The following is a 24,558-nucleotide window of genomic DNA, read 5'->3' as shown; positions in this document are numbered from 1 at the left end:
TATTAAATTTAATAATATTATAGAAGAGAAAACGGGTGGATTACAATGTTTTCTAGTATCGTCTACGATTGCAAGTTTAGACATGCAAACATATCGTACATCATATCTTCAAGAAAGTATTTCTGTTATACCACCTTTGGGGTACCATTATAAAACGAAAACCAGTGAAAAAGCAATGAAATGGCTAAAGTATATGGAACACCAATTGGGTATAGAAATCCAGCATGCTGGACGAAACGGAGAACAATCTTTTGGAAGGTATAATGTTGACGGATACAGCGCAGAGCTTAATGCCGTGTTCGAATTTATGGGATGCCACTGGCATGCCTGTAAAACGTGTTATCCAAATAACCGTAATGCCATAATAGATAATGCACATGGTCCGTACAACACATTTGAAAGAAGGTACGAACATATGGAAATCCGTCGAAAATATTTCACAGATATTCTAAAAATGAATTTGTATAAAATATGGGAGTGCTCTTGGGATAATAAAGTACGCACAGATGTAGATTTAAAAAAGTTCCTTAAAGAACATTGTGATACTACTGCCGACTTTCTTATTCCTAAGAGTTGCTACAACGGAGGCCGTACTGAAGTATTTCGTTCATATGTGAATTGTGCGGACGATGAATCCATACTTTATTATGATATTACATCGTTATACCCTTACGTAATGGCAAGGAAACCTCTTCCGGTGGGGGCACCTAAGGTGCATAAGGGGCCGGTTTTCCCAGATGTGGGGAAAATTCATGGGATTGTAAAATGTACTGTATTGGCTCCTAAACAACTCTTTTTTCCCATCTTACCGTATGTAGCGCAAAGCCGATTAATATTTGGACTTTGTAGGCTATGTATGGAAGGAGAAACTATTGATAATTGCACACATAGTGATACTGAACGTGCATTAACTGGAACTTTTTGTACACCAGAGCTTCAACGTGCTCTTGAAAACGGGTATAAAATCGTCAAAATTTATGAAATATGGGAATTTGAACTCATGGGTTCTGAAGATCGGAATTCACCTAGTTTATTCCGGGACTATGTGAATACGTTTCTTCAGATGAAGCAGGAAGCATCAGGCTATCCTGCTTGGTGTAAAACTGAAGAAGACAAAGACAAATATATTGACTATTACTATGCTCACGAAGGCATAAAAATAAATAAAGATAATATTAGGTCGAACCCTGGACTTAGACAATGCGCGAAGTTGTACCTTAATTCCTTATACGGAAAATGGGGTCAACGTACAGATATGACACAGTGTGTAATTATTGATAGTGGGATATTGAGTTCCATAGGTACCTTGCTACACCGAGATATGAGGTTCATAGTGTTATTCCAGTTGGTGATGAACATCTTATTCTAACATATAAAGACTTGGAAACTGAAAATGTACCTCTGCAATTTTCCAATGTCGTCCTTGCAGGTTTAATTACTTCATGGGCCAGGCTACAATTATATGATTTACTTGTGACTGTAGGACCTGAAGACGTAATTTATTGTGACACAGACAGTATTATGTTTACGTGTAAAAAGATAGGGAACCTCCGTTGAAGCTTGGAAGCTATTTGGGTGATCTCACTGATGAAATTGAAGAAGGGTGGGAGTTTGTAACGTTTATAGGCTTAGGGCCAAAAAATTATAGTATGCGGCTTAAAAATGCCGCAGGGGAATTTCGGAATATTTTCAAAATTCGGGGAATTACACTAAATGATAGGACCTCTCAAAGAATAAACTTTGAGAGTTTCTATGGATTAGTGACAGGAAATAATAATTGTACAACTATAGAAAATCCAAATAGCATTGTGCGGAAACAGGGCTTCACTATCTTTTCACGTAAAGAGACAAAAACACACCAAGAGGTAAACAAAAACGTAAACGTATTGACGATATACAAAGTGACGAGCCAGTACCAAAGACAAAAAGTTTACCTCATGGATACGTACAATACTAATAATTTTAGCTTGGCTTATAAGTGATTGTTTTTATTTATTTATTTATTTTTAACATAACATTAGCAGAGTATCACTATTTTATTTATTTATTTATTCCATTGTTTGCTGTGCAAACTTATACATTGTAGACCAAAGTATACTCATAACATCAGCTAAGCTGTGATTCTAGTCATTTCAAGTTTTAATATTTATTTTTAATTTATTTTTTAATTATTTTGTTAATTGAGTGAGTGTGTGTGTGAATGAGTGTATATAAAGTAAAGTATCTATTGTATGCATTCAGTTTAATACAAGATGTTAAAGTTTCAACATCCATCAACCATTTTAATTGCTGGTCCTTCACGTGCAGGCAAAACATGTTTTGTAAATCGATTATTAAATGAACGTGATCAAATGTTTACTATGAAATTTAATGAAATTGTTTGGTGTTATGGTGCTGTCATACCAAATTTAGATGCAAGTTCAGAAATTCGTTTTATAGAAGGAATACCAGATATGAATAATTTTGAAATACAAGAAAATTCACTATTAATATTACATGACTTAATGTCTGAAACCAATGGTGATGTTGCAAACTTATTTACAAAATATGCACATCATAAAAAATTAACAGTGATATTTATTGTTCAAAATTTATTTCCAAAAGGAAGACATGCTCGTGATATAAGTTTAAATGCACATTATATTGTAGTATTTAAAAATCCTCGTGATAAATTGCAAATACAATATTTAGCAAGACAAATTATGCCACGATATAGTAAACAAGTTGTGAATGTGTTCGAAGATGTAACACGTGAACCTCACACTTATTTGTTATTTGACTTAACTCAAAAAACAAATGATGCATTACGATTACGTACAAATATTTTTCCTAATGAAACACTGCATGTATATGGAAATGTAAAAGACAGTAATTCAGTAGTTTACGTTTAGTTTAGTTCAAGATGTTGAAGGTGAAACAACACTGATACTCTCCGTGCTTTGTGCAAATGCAAAAGCGCAAAGCGAAAACAAATTATACGACATGCATCTGGTGATTTAATACGTACTATTTCACAAGTTGCTAAAAACACAATAAAAGGAAACATTCCGTTGAATTCGCGTCAGAAGCAACGTTTACGTAGACATAAAAAGATCTTGCGTGCTTTATCTGCACAACGTACAGCACTTAATAAGAAAAAGAAAATTTTATTGCAGAAAGGTGGTGCATTTTTACCATTAATTTTAGGACCATTACTTGGTGCAGCAGCAAGTAGTTTGTTTGGAAGATAAATATGTCTGAATTTCGTAAAATGATATTAGTGCCTGAAAATGCAATGCAACAAATGCACGCAAATATAAAATCAATAGATTCACATCAATCGCGTTTAGATGAAAAAATGAATAGTATTTTACAACGTCGTAATCTTAGTATTGATGAAAAATGGAAATTGTATCAGCAAGCATTACAACAATATTTAAATTATACTTCATCAGTTTCACAAAATGCAATTACATTACCTATTATTGAAAAAGATGTTCGTGAAACATCATCATTATCATCATCATCTCAAGAAGAAGAAAAAAAATAATTCTATTTTACCCTTTGTATCGGACATTTTACAATCAGTACCAAAAACACAACGAAGGAAAACAGATCTATTATTAAAACAGTTAACAAGTTCTGATAAAATTCATTGGGATCAATCAGGAACAGTACGTATTCAAGGAAAAATAATACCAGGTTCTAATATTATTGATTTAATAAATGATGTTGTTCGTACACGAAAATATTCAAGAAATCCGATAGCCATTCACGAATTTAAAAATTTATTGGATGATCTTAATGTACCACGTGAATTTATTTCTACTCCTATAGTGAAATCACATAACAAAGTTAAAAAATCACAAAGTCCAACACTAGTAACAAATATTTTTAAAAATTGGAAAGAATATAAAATGTAAATAAAAAATGGGAAAATTGTCAAAATTATATTATGATTATACGAATCCTGCTTCTTTATCAAGTATTAAAACATTACAAGGAAAAACAAAATTATCAAAAAAGAAAATTAAAAATTGGTTAGCATCTCAAGATGCATATACATTACATGCACCAGCACGTAAAGTGTTTGAACGTAAACAATATTATGTTAGTGCACCAAATGAAACATTACAAATGGATTTAGCAGATATGCAAAATATTGCAAAGTATAACAAAAATTATAAGTATATATTATGTTGTATTGATATTTTTTCACGATATGCGTATTGTGTTCCCTTGAAAACAAAAACAGGTCCTGAAATGGCAAAAGCAATCAAAAAAATTTTAAAAAATTTTAAACTACCCGTGTTTAATGTACAAACGGATTTAGGTACAGAATTTTATAATCGACATGTAAAACGTTTATTTAAAGAATACGAAATTAATCATTATAGTGTACATTCAGAAATTAAATGTGCATTAGCTGAACGCTTTATAAGAACATTAAAAGAAAAATTGTATCGTTATTTTACTGCTAAAAATACATACCGTTATATAGATGTGTTAGATCAATTTGTAAAAAATTATAATCATTCGTATCATAGTAGTATTAAAATGGCACCAGCCAATGTAAATTACTCTAATATTGATCAAGTTCGGAATACGTTGTACGGTGATAAAACAAATAAAAAGAAATTAACATGTAAATTTCAGCCTGGTGATTATGTGCGTGTTAGTAAATATAAACATAAATTAGAAAAGCGATATTTACCAAAATGGTCACAAGAAATTTTTATTGTTGATAAATGTATTCCGACAAATCCTATTACATATAAATTAAAAGACTGGAATGATGAGGAAATTAAAGGAATATTTTACACAGAAGAATTACAAAAAGTAAATGTAAATTCAAACAAAACATTTTATTAAAACGAAAAAAAGATATGATGTATGTAAAGTGGTTGGGATATCCATCAAGTATGAATTCATGGATTAAAACAAATTCTGTTCAGTCTTCAAAATGAGTTCAATGATAGAACATGATTTCTATGTTACTCTTCCTTCAAATGCTAGTACTGAAATTTTTACTAATAATACAACTTCTTCATTTATAGTAGTTAGCACAACCTATTCATTTAAGTGAAGGAGAATGGTATGTTGCCTTAACACAACTCAATGTTCCTTTTAGTTTTTATAATGTGGGTAAAAATGAAAAAATTGTAATTGAAACCATCGTTAATGATGAACTTGAAATTGCAAATGTTGATATTACACCAGGATACTATACTTCTATTGCATCCATTTTAGAAATGATTCCTGAAGAATTACGCATGTTAAAATATTATAAAAATAAAAATCAAGTTGGAATTAGACATTCTTTAAAATTGAAAGATTTTTGTGTTATTGCAATGACACGTGGATTGCAACATTTACTTGGATTTATAAATGAAAATACAACAGAGTTTACAGATACTGTCTTTGTAAAACAAGTTAATGAAGATGTTCCAACCGTAACACGTGCAAAATTTCCATGCAATTTAGAATATAGTATACCAAACGTTTTTAATGTTTGTGTTGATATTGTAAAACAACAAGAAAATATTGGACCAGTACTTCGTAAAGTTAGTGCCTATAATATTGAGCACGGAGATGTAAAATGTTTTCTATTTCACACACCACAATATGTTAAAGTTGTAAAATCTTATTTTAACACGATTGAAGTAAACTTAAAAGATTAGCACTGTTTAAAATTGCCATTTGAATTTGGAACTTCAAACTTAACACTTCACTTTAAACGAAAATGATTTCTGAAAGTATTGATGATAGTTTCTACATTACACTTGTATCAAACGCAAGTACTGGTGTATATCCTACAAATAGTCCAACACATTTTATTAATCAATTAAAAAATAATATTCAATTATCAGAAACCGATTGGCATGTAGGTTTAAGTGAATTACATGTTCCTTTAACATGTTATAATGTTAACGATGGAGAAAATGTTATGTGGTATAAAATAAAAAATGAAGAAGCACAAAAAGGTAAAATTCTAAGTGGATATTATCACTCTGCACATCATATCATTGATGAATTAAATAAAATATCAAAAGACATAAAATTTTCTATATCAAATGTTGTACAAGTAGATTGTAGTGATCGTGTTGAATCAGCCTTATTATCACCAACATTAGCATTGCAATTAGGACTTCGTCAACATAAAGAACTTGTTTTGTATAAACGTGGATTTAAACAACCATATGTTGATATTGGATATCCTCATCAAATTTTTATTTATACTGATATCATACAATATCAGTTTTTAGGTGATACAAAAGCACCTTTATTACGTATTGCAACAATATCAAATGTAAAATACGGTAAAGTGCAAACATTAACATTTCAAGATATTCATTATCTTCCACTTGCAAAGTTTTCATTTAACAGTATTGAAATACTATTAAAAGACCATGCAGGACGAAATTTGCCTTTTCAGGACCTGTATATCAACGGGGACACGGTATAGGTAGTTTCTTTCAAGGATTATTTCGTTTTGCATTACCATTTCTTAAACAGGGTGCAAAAACTTTAGGTCGACAAGCATTACAAACGGGAATACAAGTAGCAGGTGATGTATTAGAAGATAAACCATTTAAAGAATCTGTTCCTGCACGCGTAAAAGAAGCTAGTGAAACATTAAAGACAAAAGCTGCTAACAAAGTTGGTCAGTTATTAACTGGAAGTGGTAAGAGACGGCCACGCAAGCGTAAAGCTCCGGCAATTATTCGTTTTGGACCTCCAACTAAACGTAAGCGTACAAACAAAAGCAAAAGCAAGAAAAAAGTAAAAAGAAAAATAAGTCGTGTTACAGATATATTTTCATAATGGCACTACTTAATTCAAACAGTGTGGAATGCTGTACCAACGATTTCGATTTATTTAGTACTCCAATGACACAAACTGCAATTGAATCTTGCTTTAATGCTGAATACCGTCCAATTTCAACATTAAGTTCTGATGGACCTATTGAATTTTTTATTCCCGGTGAAACAGGAGAATTTATTCATACTGCATATCTTTATCTTTACGTACGTTGTAAAATTACAAAACCTGATGACACAGCATTAGCTGACACTGATGTTGTAGCACCAACAAATAATTTCCTACATTCGTTATTTAGTCAAATTGACATTTCATTAAATGATAAATTAATTACTTCTTCATCAGGATTTTATCCTTATCGTGCGTACCTTGAAACATTATTAAATTATTCCCGTGATGCTTCTGATACACATTTGAAGTTAGGTATGTGGTATAAAGATACTGCTAAACAATTTGATACCATAGGTAATGCTAATGTAGGTTTTCAACAACGTGCTAATTATATTAAAAATAGTAAATCATTTGAAATGTATGGTCGTCTGTATACAGATATTGCTGGATTACCAAGAGCACTTGTAAATAAAGTAGGTCTTCGTATAAAATTACATCGTAGTAAAGATGCTTTTTGTTTATTATCTCCTGTAAATACTTCTTATAAAGTAAAACTTGAAGATGTTACTCTACATATACGTCGCATTGATGTTGCACCTCATTTGGCAATGGAAATCAATACTAATATGAATCATGAAACAACAAAATATCCCCTTACAAGTGTACAAACAAGATCGTATACTATTCCTGCAAACGTTAATTCATACAATCTTGATAATATTTTTCTGGGTAACGTACCTAAAGGTGTAGTTATCGGATTTGTTTCCAATTCGGCATTTAATGGAAAATCTGAACTAAATCCATTTCATTTTCAACACTTTAACGTTAACAAACTGCAGCTACAAGTTGGATCAAAATCTTTTCCTCCCAGTCCCCTCACCCCTGATTTTAAAAACAATTTGTACCTTCTAAGTTACCATTCTCTGTTTTCCGGTACTGGTTTATATTATAAAGATGATGCACATACTATTACTCCTGAAGAATATCCACACGGCTATACTCTTTATGCATTTATTCTGTCACCTACAGCAACATTAGATGACTGCACTTGGGACCTTGTGCGTGATGCGCCTGTAAATGTTAAAGTTTCCTTTTCTGAAAATTTAACTGAGCCTATAACATGTATTGTTTACGCTCAGTTTGATTCTTTAATTCAAATTGATAAAGATAGAAATATATATACTGATAATACTTTTTAAAAGTATCATTTTAATAAAAGAAGTATAACTGTTCACTTCTAAGCATATGAATTACATGCGCCCTACTGGTACAAAGTGTGTTAAACATTGTATATTGTAATATTTTTGCTTGATTATTCAAAGAGTTGCAAGGTATCGTACTATGAAGTTTCTCAAAAGTATTTTTTATGCGTTAGCACCATTCATCGTTATTGGAAAAGTTATAAAAAAATCTGTCATGAATATTTTAAACATATTATTTCGTTTTATGAGAATATTCCATATACTCCACTAGGTCTTTCAACATATACGCGTATAAAGTGATGTAAAGTGAAGTGAAGTGATGTGAATTTAAAAAACAAAAGTTATGTACATGGATGATTTAATAAAAGTGTTACTTCGTGATAAACTTACTGGTGCAAATGTTCATGGCATTTATCCTATTGATAAAATACCAAAAACTGTACAACCACCGGCTGGAATTATTATAAATTTAAGCAATTCATCTTCAGGTGGCACACATTGGGTGTGTGTATTCATTGATGAAAATCAAAGAGGATACTATTTCGATAGCTTAGCTTTACCATTTCCAAAAGAAATAAAAACTTTTTTAAATAAAAATTGTAAAATATATTTTACAAATAGTTCTGCATATCAAGATGATAATTCAATCTTGTGTGGACAATTTGTGTTGTACTTTCTGCATCATATTGTACGAAAGAAAAGCTTTGAAGAATGTTTAAATTTATTCAGAAAAAATAATCTTAAACAAAATGATAAAATTGTATTCAATCATGTAAGCAATATAATGAAAAAGAAAAACAAGTAGATTAGTTTAATAATTTTTTTTATTTACAATTTAAAATCTTGTATTTTTATTTACAAGAACATATCATTTCCTTTTTACAACTTTGCAAATGCATTAGTTAATGTTATAGTACGTTGAAACTTCCACCAATAACATAATTGTTGTGCATTACGAAATGCACATAGTGATTTTTTGTCAAGTTTAATACTTTGTTCATGAAAAGTACAATAATCATTAAATACGTTTGCATGCAATGTGTTTAATGGTGGACACTGTTTACTTTCCAAATCAATAACATTAGCTAGTGCAAAAATATTTTTAATCCAAAGTGATTTTTCTGCACCTTTACAATAAAAGGTTGCATCTTGTTTACAAAGTTGATATATAAGGTTACGTATGTGTGATACAGTATAACCGCATTTATCATTCCAAGTTAAACCGTGTAAGTTTAATGTTAACCATTCAATTTGTTTTTGACAACCTAATGGAAGTACATTGTATTCTACTGGTGATTTTATTAAACAATGCAAATTTCCTGTATCATCACACGCAGTTAAACAAAATTCACGTATAATAAATTCATGATTTGAAATCTTAAATCCTTGTATGTCAATAATGTATTCATTAACACATGGTGAAATTTTATATTTACGTTCTAAGAAAAACGGTATAATTTGTCCAACAAATTCGGTGTTCTTTAAACAATCACGCACTTTGCGTGTAAAGTTTATACTTGAAATTTCACTATGATGTTCTTCAAACACTTCAAATAAATCAATAACAGTTATATCGTTGGATAAATATCCTACAGCAAAAGTTCCAATATCATGATGAAATAAACATTGATGTTCAAGATGCAGCAAACATTGTTCACAAGAAATATTATTATTAAAACGTAAGTATGCACTTATAGTTTTTAAAACACAAACTTCACTAATATGTTCTTCACTACATGATACACAAAAATTATTTTCGAAATACATTATGTACAGTACGTTTTCTTAACACACCTCACTATACTCGTTCGATCTGTCCTTTTCAAGAAAAATACTTAAAAGTTCTTTTCGTACATTCACATCCACTGATAGTTCACCAAATGTAATATTAAAATAATCTCTTGTTAATGTTCTAATAACTGTATGTGTTTCTGCATAAATATCAAATAATTCCTCCTGTACACGAGGATTCACTAACACAGACCAAACACGAATGTCTAAAACATCTTCATTACAATAAAAGCATTCATGCGACCATTCACATACATCGTGCCAATAACATGCATAGCATATTAAATAATCATTTGGTTTCCATTTCAATATGCAATCTCTTACACAGTTCCCATCCACATAGTTAACACCACATTCACAGTTCCAACTTAATTCTGATAAATCAGGTGAACATGGCGGCGTATCCACATTTGATACCACTTCGTCATTTGATTCCGCCTCAAAATCTGAGTTATCCTCCGAAAATTCATACACTTCATTTTCTATTCCCGCTTCACTATCACTTGCATAAACTTTTATATTATCGCTTTCATATCTTTCTAATCTATTTTCATCAAATGTACAATCTGAAGAATCTGGATGTTCATTCTCAGCGTTTAACTTATGCTTCACATCAATGTCTTCTACAAACTGACGGTTCTCCATCGCTAACAAAACTATACATGCCTATTTTTTAAAACCAATATTTAAATAAAAATTTCAAATGACGTCACGCGCTCGCGCCCGCGCACGCGGGTATTTTCCGTTCGCGCCCCGCGCCTTCCCGCGCCGCGTCCGCGTTTCCGTCACCGGTTTAAAAAGTCTTTTATTTTTCTTTATAACAATCCGCTATTCCTCAATCATTTTCCCAAGGTTTCTCTTTGATTATTTTAAACATACAGCTGCAAGGTTTCTCTTTTATTATTCTTTACATACACCTGCAAAGTATTCTATAGTTCTATTATTCTTTATAACAAGCTTCACATTGTTCAACAACTTTCCAAGGTTTTTTAAAAAAAGTCATTTATCTTTTCAACTTTGACATCTTTTATTATTCTCTTTTGTGTCACTACTATACATACAATAGTACAACAACCATTACCTGTCATCATATGTCATTTAAACAATAGTGTATTTCTATACAACTATACTTTCTACCCATTGTCTGCGGTGCAACCCGCTGGTGCTTCACTATTATGAATACAAAGGTATTTGTCTCCAATCCATTGTTTCTAAGACCACACACGTTGGATACATTTAGGTCCAAGACTACTACAATTATAAACGATTGCTATCGAAGGTGCTAAATTCCCACATTTTTGTCGCAAATGTTTCCAGCAACCACTATCGTCTAAGCTCACTTTGAAATCAGTGATCATAGGACAAAAATGTTTTCTACTTAGCACCATGATAATTGTGCAACTGACGCTGCCTTGCATATTGTTAAGCACTTTTTTTTTTTTGAGATGTCAATTATAAAAGACTGTGGCGTGATCCTCCCACATTTCATCAATCTGCAAGAATAAATTACCACTTATGAATCCGTGAACTAACCAGTAAACTTGTTTCAGGAGACGGCAAAAGTGCAAAACCTCGTAACTCATCAAAACCAAACTTTTCAGGAGAGCAAAATAAACCGTTCTGCTTTTACATTATCTTATATGCAATACCAGGTTTTAAAAGTTAGTTTTTTCACGGTTTTTTTTATTGGGTTTTCGTTTACGAATTTTTGCACACACGTAGATTCAGATGTAGGGAATGAATGCAACCAAAATCTAAAATTTCATAAAAAGTGGAGATACGAGCTTTTGCACTTTCGCCATCGATACTAGTGTCACATTATCAGTTTGTATTTATATGGGAATGCTCACAATTGAACTGAGACTTGTAGTCTCTGAGATGAAATTACTTCATATTACAAAGTACGAAATGATTGTTCAGTAAGCAGCATCTGAAAACTTCGCAGTAAATAAGATTACGTACCCAACACGCGTGGGGTAAAAACTAGAGTAGTCGTGGGGCCGCGGTGGCTCAGTGGTAGAGCGAACAGCTCTGGTGCATGAGGTTCTTGGTTCGATCCTACCTCGTGCCAAGTGAGCCTTGTGGTGGACAAACATCGTGTGCGTGGGTTTCCTCGGGGTTCTCCCGTTTCCTGCCACTTTCTTCACTCCACCATTTCTCATCATCACCGTCTCCTTTAACCTAACCAGCATAACCGTGGGACGAACAACTTCAAGATTTCCTTTCATTTTTTTTCGAGCAGTGGTTTGAATATAACTCCAACTGTCTTTCGATGTTTTTTTTTAAAAAAAAAAGTTACACTTTCATCAATCAAGTACTAGGCAAATTGAAGCGATGCAATTGGCATTTCTTGAACAGACAAACGCGAAAACTAAAATTTCTTGTTTCCCCTTTTCTTCTTTTCTGATTCTTGTTCTACAAGCAGAAAACGACGACCAAAAAGTTCGTATGACGTCATGTTAGGAACGCATATCACAGTTTCCACACGAATATAAATCAAAAACAGTTAGCTTCGAATTTCTGTGCGTCATAGTTTATGAATGTTACATGAAGCATCCTTTCAGAGGAGATATAAAAAATAAAACTGCATACACCATTGTCGGTTGCATGTTAAGGGGGAAGCAGCTTTCATACTTAAGATGGGTTTCTGTATTATGATAAGGTGAATGTGAATGAATATCAGATCCTCCTCCCCCACACAGAATTCACAGATACTTCCAGTGTATGATTTATTTACTGTATACAAATATTTTACTAATTTTGAATCAAGATTCTTTACAACACATTGACTGAACTAGAACTTTTGGTATTGAAGTTTAGAGTCTCTCTTTTCAGCACAGAGATTATATGAGACGTAGATTTACAATTTAAGATGAAATTCTTAAAGCGTTTAATGCTACAACACCGGGAATGGAACCCGGGACCATGTGCACAGCAACAAAGACGCGCGAACTAGCCACCAAACACGCGAGGAGGGCACTAAACGAAATTCTAGCGAGGAGGGAATTAAAACATATACACTGTCTATAGTTAAGCTTTCTTTTAATTTTTATCACATAAACAAGAAAAATCCCACAAGTTTACTATGCCTATGCAAACAGCATACATCACATTATATTTATCTTTAAAGGTAGATAACGAGTGCTTCCTGAAGAACTAAAATGTGGGATACAATCGATGGCTCGTGGGCTAGGTGGATACAACAAGAAGAATGTTGTGATGCGATGTTGGCGCTTAGTAACAGGGAGAGGCTAAGCAAGTATACTACAGGGCAAAATGAAATCTTTGAGTTTTACGTCCCACGGTTATGCCGGTTAGGCTAAAGGAGACGGTGATGATGAGTAATGAATGAAATGGTGGAATGAAGAAAGTGAAAAGAAACAGGAGAACCCCGAGGAAACCCACGCACATGGTGTTTGTCCACCACAAAGTTCACTTGGCGGGGGCTGGGATCGAACCCGCGACGCCAAGCACCAGAGGTGAACGCTCTACCACTGAGCCACCGCGGCCCCCATACTACAAGGCAAGTAGGTGCCAAAGTTGTGACAACAGCGTAGACCTCTCATTTGCTAACAGCTTTTAAAGGAAACTTTGCGCGCCGCCTGCAATCGTCATAAACATTGTCCCTTAGCATAGTAAAATATATTGACACTTCGAGCTTCTAACAGATTTAGTAATGTAGGCGTCCCAAGAATAGGTTCCAATCTCCTCCAACTTTATTTCTCTGTTCAAACAGAAAATAGTAGAAATCTATCTTTTCCGGTTTTAACATTGATTACTACGTATAGTCTGGCAGTCTACCATAGTTTTCAAAATGTGAAACGAAACCCAGTTATTTAGTTAATAAACAAAAATGAAATAGCAAATAAAAGGATTTACTGACGGGGGATTATGGCAGTTAACTAGTATTGAGTTTCGAGCCTTAATCTGATTTGAAGAATTCCTACGACGTATTAGCATCATGGGCTATGGCAGGGGCGGCTGTAGGTAATTTGACACCCTAGTCAAGAAATATTTTGACGCTCCCTGTACCTCCTTTACCTAAACAATAACAACAAAAAACTCCATTATTCCCCTTACCTGAGTTACTAGCATCGTTTCAATTTCGATCAAATACGCAATGAAACTTACTATCATATATGGTAACTTACTTTAATGCTTTCATATAGCTTGCTGTAGTAATTCTTCACCCCATTAATATTAGAAACTCAGCAAAGAAAAGAAAAAGGAAGCCCACAGCGCCGTGCCAGTAGAGGTCTGCACGGGACGGAATTTTTACCCACGGTCCGGCCCGTGAATTTACAATGTGAGGCCCGACCCGAGTCCGAAATATGTTTTAGCATTTAGGCCCGAACCCGGCCCGAGCTCGTACGATAACCAAATGAACCACAAATAAACCCGAATTACAGAAACTTGATAATTAACACAAAATTGTATTTTTATTTACAGCAATTAGAGGTTTAATTTTGCAGTTGTGCTTTAAAAGTTCTCCAGAAATAACGGTGCCATACATATCGTTGTACAATATATTTACAAAGTTAGGCCCGAAAAGGCCCGAGAAATATGGTTGCATATTTAAAAATTTACGGCCCGAGCCCGAAGTGATATATGTCTTGTAGACCCGAGCCCGAAGTGATATATGTCTTGTAGGCCCGAGCCCGAAGTGATATATGTCTTGTAGACCCAAGCTCGAAGTGATATATGTCTTGTAGGCCCGAGCCCGAAGTGATATATGTCTTGTAGGCCCGAGCCCGAAGTGATATATGTCTTGTAGACCCGAGCCCGAAGTGATATATGTCTTGTAGGCCCGAACCCGAAGTGATATGTCTTGTAGGCCCGAACCCGAAGTGATATGTCTTGTAGGCCCGAGCCCGAAGTGATATGTCTTGTAGACCCGAGCCCGAAGTGATATATGTCTTGTAGGCCCGAGCCCGTGCAGACCTCTACGTGCCAGACCCTGGACGACTGCAAACCAAAGGTAATGACAAGAATAGTATTATTGTACACGTATATGATCTACAGAACTAATTTGATATTGACCAAATTAGGCACGAAGGTAGAGTTCAATTTGCTTAATAAACACGTGAAACATTTTCTTGTGTAGACCTTTTTTTACCCCCGAGTTGTGGACCATCAAGTTGAGGTTTCAACTTAACTATTATTTTTAATGCTATTTACAGCAAGATTTAGGGATAGATTATGGCACACACAATTTAAACGTTAATTTCAGACTAAACCTTAAGTAAAAGCAGTGTGAACTTGTAATAAAGATTTGTATTCGAGAAATCAATAAGAACGAATCTTCCCCGCAATCAGAAAATTCATTACTACAGGCATAGCTGCCAATTGTACGGGTTTCACCCATATTGTATCGGTTTAACAACTCAGGTACGGGTTGCTATTCAAAATGTACGGATGTACTAATAATTTTGATATTGGTTTTCTTTTATTGGTTAAAAGCAACAATTCGATCATTATTGTTATCATTTAGCAAAATAAATTAATAAAATAAAACATAGTCTTATTTGCCTACTCTACTGTGATCAGAATCACAAAGTACCGGTAAGATACAAAGTACCGAACAGAGTGGCAGGGGCGGATGCAGGGGGGCGATTGCCCCTCAGAAGAGGAGACTTTCTTATATATAACCCATCCCAGAGCTTTTAAAAGTAGCTTTAAATGACAGTATTACAACCCACCGCTCCCCCCAGAAGTCCGTCCTGGATTCGCCCCTGCAGAGTTGTAATTTTGTATAAGCCCAATAGTAATTGTCTAGCTCCCATGCAGCCAGTAATTTTGTTTTCCGGTGTTGAATTACTTATTTCTCTAACAAATAATGCTAAACATATTTTTTTTAAAAATACATGAATGTATTTAACGAAATTGAATTTGGAGGACTCAAGCTGTGAATATAGGGGTGAGATTGTGGAGAATTCTCATGTTTCCTTTTCTCAATGAATTCATCACAGACTCTTAACCATTTTTAACTTCATGTTGAACACAAATATTTAATGCTCAACCTGTATTTAATCTACAGAGGTGTCACGCAGCGCATTCGAATCCTCGGCGACAGTGTTGCCATCTAATTTCTTAAAATAATCTTGACAAGCGACTTTTTTTCTTTTAGGAACGGTAGCCAATTTCCTTTAATAACTTCCCTCCATATCACTGAAAAGGCTCCAACATCACCATTCAAATGCACGAAGCCTCATCTCCGTAAACTAACTACAGGATGTGCAATAAATACTTTCACTGACATAAGGACAAAAATTGTTAAAGAATCTGTAGCTCTGAAATTGTTGAGAATTAGACATTCTAACAAAGAAAGTTTTTTTTTCTTTGTTAGAATGGCCTCTCCTATCACCTCCCAAAAGGACGCGATTTTCTCCTGGGACACAATGTATATCAATTTCACTCATAGTTCTGACCAACAATTCCTTATCCCACTATAAATATTTTTGGGGGCTAAAAATTGCTTTTCGTCCAGAAATTATACTTCTATGCAAAATTTTCCTTTAAAAAAAATATACAATTTTCTTCGACTTCTTCGAAGTTTGAATAGCACACTTTACGCTATGGCTGCCTCTTATGGAGTACCTTTGCTATGCTACCTTTTATGAATATTATGTTATTACTAAGTTGTGTATTTTATCACGGAATAGGGATGGGTTTCATGAAGCAAAAACTGAAAAAGAAAAATAATATTGTGTATAGGTAATCTAATTTTTCTCACTCCATTTCAAAGGCATAAAAATGGTAATAAAAACTCATGTTAAAACATTTATATATATATATATATATATATATATATATATATATATATATATATATATATATATATATATATATATATATATATATATATATATATATATATACTCTATGTAAATAAGCATTATAATGCAAATTAGCACTCTGACCAAAGCAACATATTAGAATAAAAAAAGAAAGTTAACATAATTCTAAATGCATCATAATTCAAATTGCGCACGAGGAAAACAACAATAAATTTGGTGAAGGTAAAAAAGATAATAATATACGAAAGATAGTGTTCTATATTTCGAAGATAAATGAAACAGAGGTTTCTGAATTTAAATGTTAAACAGCGTATTACTTTGCTGTAAATAATAATAATAATAATAATAATAATAATAACAAACGGGTAGGAAACTAAGGGAGCAAAAAGCGGGGTGGTCAATTTCACAGACTTACTAATTTTCCCTTTATTTCTGCGTGTATTTTCTATGAAATGTGTAAAATTATGCTTCCAAGTGCGAGTTACACGTATTCGTTGTTCGTACCTAGAAAAGATTAAAAGATTAAAGATAGAAAAGATTATCTGCAATACTTTCCCCACAAATTTCTCCACAAAAGCAACTTTGCACCTAGTTTTTTTTTTTAATTTTCAACAGCCGCGATGGCTCAACAAAGAAATCATATGTGCGCGGGTTTTCTCGGGGTTCTCCCATTTCTTCACTTTTTCTTCGTTCATTGCTTTCTTTATTCACCATTATCATTATTCATCTCACTATCAGTAGCTCCTTTAGCCTCGGTGCATTAACGTGGGACGTAATCTTAAAACAAAATATCAATTTTAGAATCCTTGCACCTAAAAAGCATGATGATGTCACAAAGTAAAAGTTCGTGTGACTTACTTTTAACTTGTTACTTGTTACTGTTTTAGCAAGTTAAAAAGTTACTGGCTAAAACTGTTCAGAAAATCTTTTAAAGATACAATAAACAAAGTAAGCTTTTCTTTTTTACATAACCTCTTAAGTACTTACTTACATCTGACTTCTCTATGGTTTGGAAAGATCACTTACCTAGAAAGAAAAAGAAATAAACACAAATTACTATTATATTTACAGTTACTACAATAGAAATATAATATTATACAACTCTGCAAATGTTATCATCATTACTTCCCATTTTTTCACTTGTTCTCTTTTGTACAGTCGGTCATAAATGGATCCCGGTCAAGACACCGTGACCATTCTACAATATGATTTAAAGTGACTGGAATCTATTCAAATCTAATAAAAATGCACAAAAATACTCCGAAATATCTCCACTGAACAATACCCAAGTTGTATTAATAACATAATGTACGAGTAACGATATTATGAAGTCGAAACCAGGAAATAATTGAAGGTTCAAAATTGGGACTTTAAAAAAAATGAGCCATAAATTCCTATAAACGTGAATTGAGCGATGTTACGCCTCGGAGATTTTACATTATAAACTGAATACTGTATATACACCTCTTCTTTGTCCCTTGTAGTCTCATGGCTAGTATCTGGCTTAGCGTGTGGCCACGATTTGAAACCCAGCTGGGATTACAACTTGTGCAATGCAAACCTTAGGAGTTCAGAGTATAGTAGTTCTCATTCTTCATGACTTCCCTGTTACAGAACATCAATGTCAATCAATGAAATCATGAATGGCATGATATCAAAGAGATAGGACAAAAAGTTTTAACTTAACAATTTTAAGGGAAAGAATTCACGTCCTGAGTGGAAATTATCCATCCTTTTCCGTGGCTTTCTTGAAATATCACAACTATTTAGGTTATTCGCTCGTATTCGCATAGTAGACATACGTACTTACGGACATATTTGGATCCCAATACAAGAAAATCTCACTTTGGATGGATAAAATTTATGGCCCTGAATTTTATAGTCTCAATTATGTTTCCATTATTCGAATACATGGCTTACTCTTGAATATATTGTATATATCTTAATGGGACTAGCAGTTTGGGATTTTCTATGTATATTACTGACGTGTTTATCATTAGTGTAATCTTTTTTGTGGAGTATAAAAGCAGCTCATAAAAAGTTTGAAGTATTTACATATCATTTGTAATCAATGTTTCGTTCTGAAAAAATGTTCCGGAAGGGCACACTTAGTATTCAGAAGGACACACAATATTTTCACACGTAAAATTCTATATATTAAATTTTATATTACAGACACAATCTTGGTCTCTTTCAGGCGGCACTCCCAGAGCTTCGGGGGGCAGTGCCACACCAAAAACATGTCTGGAAGAAACACTGTTTGTAATCAGTACAATTCAAACAGTAAAAATGAGTAAAATACGAAACAAACTTACCCCAAAACACAGAATCGTTTCGATCATTCTTACAGAACATAATAAAATCCTTGCACATTAATTAACAAAACACAACCAGTAAATCAGTTACATCTCAGATCTTATCAAAAAAATTAAGAAACACATGCACACAGTATCTCACTGAAAACCAGCACTTGAAAATAACACATCACATTGAAAATTAACTTCCTCAAGTAAAGATACTTTCTTATTCAATGAAAGGTTCTCTCTGTACAATTTTCCTTGAACAATAAAAAGAAATATTTATGTAAATTATATGATTTATTACTACATATAATATTTAGAGCTCCATTTTCACTTTACACGGTGGAAATTTGCAACGGAAGGAAGTGTAAACAAAGTAAATGGAAGAATATGAATCCTTAATTTCCCTTTACGTTATTAGCAACTACCATTTTCTAAGATTACAATGTGGCAATACATATACAGTGGCGGATCCAGGATATGATCAAAGGAGGAGCTAAACCACAGTTTGCCGGTTTGCCAGTGTAAAGCATGATTGAAGCCCATTTTATCCAGTGTATACCTGAGCGTCAAGGAAGGCTATAGCCCTTACAGCCCCCCTTGGATCAGCGCCTATATATATATATATATATATAAAGATGAAGCTAAAGTTGTTTATTTACTAGTGAATGGTGCAGAATTGAGGTTTCAGACATTCCATTGTCCTTGAGGTCATGCAGTAACTCCCTTGAGAAAAAAAAGGAGCAGACTTATAAAATGAAATAAAATCTTTAAGTTGTATGTGTCACACGGTTATTCCGGCTAGGCTGAAGGAGATGGTGATGATGAGAAATGAATGAAATGGTGGAATGAAGGAAGTGGGAGGAAACGGGAGAACTCCGAGAAAATCCACACACACGTGTTTATCCACCCGCTTCACGCGAGCTGGGATCGAACCAGGGACCCCATGAACCAGAGGTGAACGCTCTACTACTGAGCCACCGCGACCCCTACGGGAGAGAGAGAGACTTATAAAGTATATAAAACTAACCCTGGTCATGATTTTCCACATTTTTAAAATTTATTTTTAATAGAAAATAGTTTTATTTCATAAAATCTTTCCATTTCACTTGCTGTTATCTTCCTCAAATATATACTATATTTACATTTACAAAAAAACTATCCTAATCTACAAGTAGTAGAACGTAGAACATTGTGCGAAGTATTTTACAACTTTTAAACAATCAATATGAAAAAAAAAACTATGTGCAATTATACAGGTCCACATACTACAATCTCCTATTGCTGAAATACCATCCATCATCCAAACTTCTAAAAGCACTCACCACTATTAATGAAGAAAAAAATAGAAGTATTGACTATTTCAACAAGATTTCCCCTCATGATTTTTGTGTTCCAATCAAAGAAATAACAGAGGAAAAATCAAGTTTGGCCAATTCTGATAGACTCATGCACCACTATTCAAATACTATGCTGTAAAGGGATAATAATAATAATAATAATAATAATAATAATAATAATAATAATAATAATAATAATAATAATAATAATAATAATAATAATAATAAAGCTCTTGTAAGGACACTAACTTGTAAGAAGAATCACGCTGAACTAAGGGCTAATGAACTTTCTGCAGCAAGAAAAACTGCATATCGTTTATCATAGGCAACCAAGAATGCTTTGCTACTGTACAGGTTGCATAGAAGCTAGGGAATGCCATGGATTATAAACGATACAGTAAAGGGTTGCCGTTAACCATGAAGTTATTAACGGTTTGACTTCATTAACGAACTCAGCAGAGATAATCGCCTAGCTTTCTATTGCAATAATAATAATAATTATAATTATAATACAAAAAGTAAAATAATAAAAAGTTCACTTTGGTATATAAGACATCATGTGGATTTTTTTGTTTGATTTTAGTTTAGCGTCCCTTTCAGCAGCGAGGGTATGTGCGACGTGGATCTACAGCTTAACGTGAGATCCGAACGACATGTTTCCGACGGAAATCGAACCCGGATCTCCTACGGCAAAGACGCGTAGGCTAACCGCTTAGCCATGAGGGAACTTAGTTATCGTGTGGAGTAACTGACGTACGTACAGTACAATCTTATAAGTTCCACTAAGTGATAATAATAATAATAATAATAATAATAATAATAATAATTATTATTATTATTATTATTATTATTATTATTATTATTATTATTATTATTATTATTATTAATTCTTGAAACACATCATGATTGCACATTTGCAGAAGGTTCAAATATCGTCGTATTTTCTCTCACCTATATTTACTCGGTGTTTCATAATTCGGGTTATACAAAAAGAAACTAGCCAAAAAATCAATATGAAAGATGAATTACTAGGTTTTGTGCTCCGTCCCGTTGTATGGTATATGTTAAAGTTGTTCTTAAATAGGATCTGGAATAGTTTACATTTAGCTTTTTTTATTTAGTTTGCCATATTAATGTTTAATCTAAATGTGACTACATCCTTTGTCCTAATGGTAAACAGCAAGACATGTTCATGTTCCGCACCATCACTATACATTTGAAATAATTAAACTGAAAGAATGTAGTTTTGAAATAATCAGCAAATTGGCTGCACGGTAGTGACATCTATTAACGTCAGTCAGCATAAGTTGCAGCACCTATTAGCCTGACTAAGGGGCAGTGATGGCTCTATGGTAGAGCGTTCACCCTCTGGCGCGTGGGGTCCTTGGTTCGATACCAGTCTGCGCCAACTGAGCTTTGTGGTGGACGAACACTGTGTGCGTGGGTTTTCTCGGGGTTCTCCCGTTTCCTCCCACTTTCTTCATGCCACCATTTCCTTCATTTCTCATCATCACTGTCTCCTTTAGCCTAGCCATCATAAGGGTGGGACGTAAAACTTTTAAAAATCATTTAGACTGACTATTTTTACTATTATAAATTATCGTGACCATTGTACCATTATAAATCCGCGTGACGCAGAGATTGAGATATTTCCTTTTTATAATTTAATTTGGATATCAGTCTATGGGGAAAAAATAACTTTGCAACCATATATATAAAAAAAAAGAAACTTTACAGAAAGCGGTGTGGAAAAATTTTAAAGAAAATCATATATTATGATAACTAACCAATAATATGAAATATAGGGTTTTGAAGATACCGCGAAAAGAAGTTTAGTTTTCTTCTCGCAGAAAGTGAGGAGAAACAATAAATCTACCAAGCAAGGATATACATCGATGTGAAAAAAATCATTCCACAATATTCTCAACGTTTTGAACTAGATACTATCTACTAGTACTTGAGTGTCTCTCTCTCTCTCTCTCTCTCTCTCTCTCTCGTTCTCGCTCTCTGGGTTCGAAATTCATTTTCCTCACAGACTGTAAAACCCATATCACTGAAACAAAACTAAATTTCACTTTATCCTTACAAGCTTGCTTTTGTGAAATGTATCAATTAGATTAATATACATACATGTAAATCTGAAAGTTTTTAAAATTTTATTATTATTATTATTATTATTATTATTATTTGTCCGGTACACAAATTCGCATCGTTGGCATGGCATACTTGTAGGTAACTGTTCTGAAGAGACTATAAACTGTTCAGCTATTTCTCAAAAGCACTGAGCATTCTGTGCACATTAAGAGTAGGTGAATCGGTACAAAATCATTACATACTGTGTCATCCTGTCTTTTCGATTAAAAATTCACTCTTAGTACCTTCAAAAATGGTATTTTGCAACCGACATTGTATTTTCTAGGTACAGGTGTACTTTTAGGAGGCCAATTATTATGGTTACAAATACATCATTTTCTGGGCAAATTTCGACAATATAGGCTATTTAGATTTTTTTCCCCCCCGGGAAGCTTGATGTCTTCTATCAGTATTATCTTATCATCGACATGGCACATGAAGATAACTTCTCGTTTCAAACCTGTCAGCTTGAAGTATGATTTGCCACCGAACACAGTTGACTATGAAAAATGAACATACCACATTTAAATTACATTTACCAACGACGAAAGAAAAATATACACACACACACACACAAACAAGATGCCAATTTACATTGCATCCCCACTTACTTTGTCTCTCTCTCTTTTCTGGTTCAATAGCTAATGAGTGTATGTCTCTGGTACACGAAGACCGGGTTCGATTCCCCAGGAAAAGCATTGAACGTATTACAGTGGATCAGATATCATTCTTAAGCTGTAGATCTCATCTTATAATGACTCACTATTGACAAATAATGTAAAAATACAAATCTAGTAATAAGTAATTTTGTTCGATGACTTCAGTTTGAGCGAACAAGTAAGTTGGTTATTTTATTATTATTATTATTATTTAATACAACCAATTTCAACACCGAACTTTAGGAATGATTCGTAACCCATAATGAAAACAAGCTATTCATGTATTGGAAATTTTAGACTAAATCAATTTTAATTATATATATATATATATATATATATATATATATATATCAGGGTTGGCTGGTTTAAACCATGGAAAAAAAAAGGTTTAAACCAAAAAACGAAAAATGTCCGTAAAAGTGTAACTATTCGTAAAATCTTGATGAACACACATTTGTGGGTTATCACGTTTCACTCCCATATATTATTCGTACTATATTCAGACCTAAATTCCCCATTCATTACTCAAAGAGATTATATTACTAAAGCAACTTTTTTATGTAATTTTACGAATGTTTCTTTTGTGATTTTTTAATAGTTTATTATTATTGTTATGTAACCAAAGGAAAATTATAAACAATTTTTCGTTTTAATAACGTTTACTATTGATAAAACACATCGAAATGCCGTACTCTTTTGGGGAGGAAGTCATACAAACCCCACGAGAGGCAGTTATTGAAATAACAAGAATATTTGGTAACTATTTATGTATAAATGGGTCAGAGCCATCGTATCTTTATTCACTTTTCTTACTGATATGCAAAGTAAGTCGTTATATTTCTTTAACTTGGACTAATAAAAGTCGTAGTGAACTGACTTGGACTAAATTAGTTCTTCTGTACTCTGTAGTACTTTGAAATTCTCCATATGTAATTCTGTATAATGGATCCACTTGTGCAATTGTTTATCTTTTTACCCTTCTGTACTAATGACTCTTGGCGATTATATTAACAAATATGTAAAGATCAGTCAACGTATTTTTACCAGGAGTCCTTCGTGAATGAGTCGGCAGACGTATCGCATTTGTGGCCAATTAGTCCCGGTTTCGAGTTCAAATGGAAGACAATTTCTCTTGGATGTAAGCCGAGAAGCGGTTTGGATTCCGCTTTAAGCTTATGTGACCCCTTCCAGCATAACCCGGTTGTTGCATACTAACACTAAGGCGAAACAAGCTTACTGCTGTCCATATGTGATATAAATACATAGAGCAAATTATTTAAACCAAATAAACCTGGTTTAAACCAAAAAAGCCTGGTTTTTTGGTTTTTTCAATAAAAACCATGGTTTTTCCAACCCTGATATATATATATATATATATATATATATATATATATATATATATATATATATATATATATAATTAG

The 24,558-nt window shown here is 33.2% G+C and overlaps 1 protein-coding gene and 1 long non-coding RNA gene across 3 annotated transcripts in view; both read right to left on the bottom strand.

The window, feature by feature from the left end:
* The window catches only part of SNF4Agamma (SNF4/AMP-activated protein kinase gamma subunit), a 924,355-nt gene that overhangs the window by 595,763 nt on the left and 304,034 nt on the right, over window positions 1–24,558 (bottom strand). The window lies entirely within an intron of this gene.
* The window catches only part of LOC145668702 (uncharacterized), a 91,878-nt gene continuing 78,214 nt past the window's right edge, over window positions 10,895–24,558 (bottom strand). Inside the window, exons 2-3 of the long non-coding RNA XR_014128074.1 lie at window positions 17,694–17,728; window positions 10,895–11,398 (exon numbers count right to left, since the gene is read on the bottom strand). This is a non-coding gene — a long non-coding RNA (uncharacterized LOC145668702). The remainder of the gene's footprint in view (window positions 11,399–17,693; window positions 17,729–24,558) is intronic.

This window comes from Thermobia domestica, chromosome 13 (assembly GCF_964235325.1).
Source record: "Thermobia domestica chromosome 13, izTheDome1.hap1.1, whole genome shotgun sequence".
Taxonomy (NCBI): Eukaryota; Metazoa; Arthropoda; class Insecta; order Zygentoma; family Lepismatidae; genus Thermobia; species Thermobia domestica.
This window is presented reverse-complemented; position numbering and strand designations above follow the sequence as displayed.